Source organism: Triticum urartu, chromosome 3A, assembly GCF_056163025.1.
Source record: "Triticum urartu cultivar PI428250 chromosome 3A, HENAU_Tu73, whole genome shotgun sequence".
Taxonomy (NCBI): domain Eukaryota; kingdom Viridiplantae; phylum Streptophyta; class Magnoliopsida; order Poales; family Poaceae; genus Triticum; species Triticum urartu.
Genome location: NC_141875.1, coordinates 193,772,830 through 193,777,345, shown reverse-complemented (window position 1 = coordinate 193,777,345; position 4,516 = coordinate 193,772,830).

Here is a 4,516-nt window from a genome sequence, read left to right as displayed (position 1 = left end):
GCTAACTAAACAGGATAGCATGACACAATTTCACATTATGATGGCTAACTAAAAAAGATGGAAATACATAGTTCAAAATATGATGACTATGTAAACAGTATGACATGATATAACTATATAATGTGTTTATTAAATAGGTTGGCATGCCATAATTCACATACATGCTACCTATGGAAACATGATAGCATGATACAATTCCCGGATAGAATGACATAATTCAAAATATGATGACTGTAAACACTAAACAAGATGAGATGATATAACTATATGATGTCTTTATTAAATAGGTTGCCATGCCATAATTCAGATAGATGTTGTGTATGTAAACATGATGGCATGATATAATTCAAATATATGATTTATATAGTAAGCAAGTAAGCAGATGGCAATCCATATATGATGTAAAAACTAAGCAATGCAAGACAACATGCATGACATGGGTAATATAACCCTGCCAAGTTTGAGCATAGACCTCGGGGGGGAAATAGGAATGGTCATCAGTCTCTGAATCCTCCTCTGAGGAGCTCTCTGTATCCAGCAAGATGTCTGCTTCAGCAGGCAGCATTGTCTCTCTGAATACCTTGTTTTCACTCCAGATACTTCCATCACCGCTTCAAATGGCTGATGCACGGGAAGAGTAGTTGAATATACAAACGTTGTCGACAAATGGAACACGTAATACAAAAAAATGATAGCATGATATAATTCACAAACATGATGATTGGCTCAACAACATGGCATTGCATAATTCACATATATAATGCCTTTGCAACAAGATAGCATTGCATAATTCACATATATAATGTCTTGCAACAAGATGGCAATGCATAATTCACATATATGGTAATTAGACACTAAACAGGTGGCATTCACACAAAGCATGTCTAAACTAATCAAATGACATAGCAATGCAGACACCATACGCACGATATGAGCAACATAACCCTACCAAGTTAGAGCATACACCTCGGGGGGAAATAGGACTGTTCATCTATCTTTGAATCCTCCTCTGAGGAGCTATCTGTAACCAGTGAGATATGCGCTTCGTCAAATAGTATAGTCTGCTCTGAAGACCTTGTTTTATCTCCAGAATTTTCTATCACCGTGTCAAATGGCTGATGCACACGAAGAGTAGTTGAATGTACTAACATTTTTGACAAATGTAATACGTAACGAAATAAAGGATGGCCTGATGTAATTCACATATAAGATGACTGGCTAAGCAGGATGGCATTGCAAAATTCACATATATGATGCCTGGCTATACAAGATGGCGTTGCATAATTCACATAAACGATGAATAAACTAAATAGATGGCATTCACACAAAGCATGTCTAAACTAAGCAGTTGACATATTTGATGTATAAAGTAAGCAATGCAAGGCACCATATGCATGATATAATCAACATCAGCATGCCAAGTTAGAGCGAAGACCTCAGGGGGTAAATAGGAGTGGTCTTCTCCTTCTGAATCCCCCTTAGAACAGATATCTTCCTCTCGATTACAATCCAAAATGGGTGGAGGGGGGCTGCCTTTGCGCCTACCATGGAGCGACGTCCGCATGAAATTTTATTGCCACGCAAGGCTCGTCTCTTTTGCTCTACATGTTCAGTTCCATTGTGTACAATAATTGACATGCATAGGAATAAAACATAGTGAGATTATGTAAGGAGTGCATGCAGAAATCCAGAGTGATGGTAGCAACCAGTGGATAGACCCAAATCCAATGATAGCAGGAAGATAATGGCTTCAGTTAAAAAATACAGATAATGGCTTCTTTACTGTTTGTTTCCCACCCAACATGAAACTCATAGTAGACACCAGAGATTAACCAGATAGTAGATAGATACTATTGATTGCAACTGTGATATGTACCCCACAACCATTTAAAAACTCAATTTTGACCATTAATTTGGAGCCGACTCAGAGTCTAATCGGTGAACAGGACGATAAAGTAGCATGTAATATTAAGCGATGCATAATGTAAGCAGACACGAAAGAGTGCGACCTCTCTTGCGGACCAGTGTAGTCCTCGAGGTCATCTGCTCGGTTAATGATGGTAATGCAGTTTTCATGGCTGCCGGCGGCGAGGAAGAAGATCTGAGGCGGTGAAAGACAGTATGGAGGACGGGTCCCTGCTGTGCTAGACCCTTCTGTCATCGGAGCAGCTGAGCTTGGGTGGACGACGGCGCAGCAGGAGCGGGACAAACCACACAAGGTTTTCTTTGACAACTATCTGTAAGAGAAGTAATTCTGTAAGGGCTCATTTGAATTGGAGGATTCTAACAACGCAGGGATAGGAAATACACAGTAATAGGATAGGAATGCACGTGCAAAACAGAGAATTTAAAAACACAGGATTTCTGCCAATCTGGGTGTTTGGTTCACAAGAATTGGAAGATCATAGGATGCAAAGAAGCATGGTGAGATTAAGTCAAACCACAAGAAAATGTACGGTTATAATGCTATTATGCTACTATCTCTTAGTCTTGTGCTTCATGAATAGGAATTTGAAAAGGAGGACAAGTGGAAATTAAAATCCGTACGGTTTTTCTTTCAAGGAGACACTAAAGGAACAAATCCTATAGTTTTCCTTTGCTCCATTCTTTTGAACCAAGGGATTTTTACATCTGTGCCCCTAGTTCCTTAGCTCTACTCATTCATCCCTGCGCTCTTAACTTTTGCTCAACTTTCCCCACTCCCTTGCCAAAAACCCTCATAACTGGGCACAACGGGCGTTGCCGTTGGGTCAAAGGCTTGACCGTTAACTCTGACTAGTGGGGTCATGCTGGACTGTGTCATCCGTTCGACCTGACAAGTGGGGCCGCGTTGGGTGGTGTCGTCATTCAATCGTTGGGCCGTGGTTTCGTTGGGCCGTCCCTTGCATTAAATGTCTGCACGCACTGCCAGGACAGAAGCCTGCTATGCATGCACCCAGCAAACCCTGCCGTGTCGATCGAGCCACCATGCGTCGATGCACCAACCGAGCCTGCATGCGTCGATGTGTCCGCCATGATGCACTGGCCGAGCATCTTTTTGCACGCCAGCCGCCACGGATGCAGCGACGGTCACTGCCGCTGGTTCCTCTCTTCCAGCTAGGTGGCTACATATTTGTGGCTTGTATAAAAAAAGAGCCACTCCCTTGCATCGTTGTACTCATTCATCCCTACTAACAAAAGCTTGCTTGCATGCACTAGGTGGTTACTAACAAGGGAACCCTACTAACAAGCCGAGCTCTCTAAGAAAATAATCAACAAATATGTAGCCCCAATATGTAGATAGGGCCAACAAGCCCATAGCACGATCACATAGCTCAAACTAGGAAGAACTTGATAATAGAATAGATAGAAAACTTAATAATAGAATTTAAGAAAAGGGCCAACAAGCCCAAAGCAACTCCAACATAGTTCAATTACAACTTAACATGACATAGACTAAAAAAGATATAGGGTTTAGAACCCTAGCCGCCGCCTTCTCCACCTCGCTCCTCCTCCAGGCGCCCTTTTCACTGCTCCTCCGGGGCGTTGTCGATGGGGTACGAAAGAGTGTGCATGCGCGTCGCGGTGGGGAAGATGTTGTTGTACTCCGTGAACCTGTTGTGGGTGGTGAAAGCGATGAACTCGGAGCCACACCAAAACACCCGGCCGAGGAGGTAGAAGGCGTCAAATGTGTTGGTGAAGTGGGCAAGGAGAGCAACCACCACCCAGTTTTGGATGACCTCCTCGACGCGGAACATCGTTGGAGATCCCCTCGGGAGGTGGTGATAGCCGGACGCAAGGAAGAACTCGGTGAAGTTCCTTGCGGTCCTCAGCCTTGATATCGCCCACACACGTAGTGTGCGATCAACATACACGCCCGTAGGGTAGAGCCTCTCCGGCACGATGGGTGGGAAGCGGTAGGTTGGTCCAGTGTACTGCATGGCTGAGGGATGTGCAGAAGACAAAGAAGGGGTCGAAGAGCAGGAAGGGCAGATGGATGAGGGATGGCAGAGGCAGAGGGTGTCTTAAATAGCCGTAGTGCTACGTGTTATTTGGCCGTGGCAATAACGGGGTCAAATGTGAAGTTAGTAGCCCGTTTTCGAACCCACCGCAGCATCAGGAGTGTACATGTGTGGGAAAGGTGGTTTGAAAAGAAGAAGAAAAACATGCTAATTGCACACGTGGGAATCTGTGGTCAAACCCGATATTATATGAACAAAAACAGACAATTTTTGAAGAGCTTGTGGCCATTTTGAATGATAAAAATAATTTGGCCCTTAAAAATTTGGTCATTTTTCATGATAAAAAGAGATAGAGGGCTTGTGGCCATTATACAAATGCAAACTGGCCCATTTTTTGATAGTTTGTGGCCATTTTACATGATCAAAATAAATTTAGCCCTTATAAATTTGGTCATTTTACATTTGTATAGAGCAAAAGGAACGATGCAAAAACAGAGCAAACGATGCAAAAATACAGAGCCGGCACGTTCACAAAAAACAGAGCAAACGATGCAAAAAAGACGCAATTCGACGGC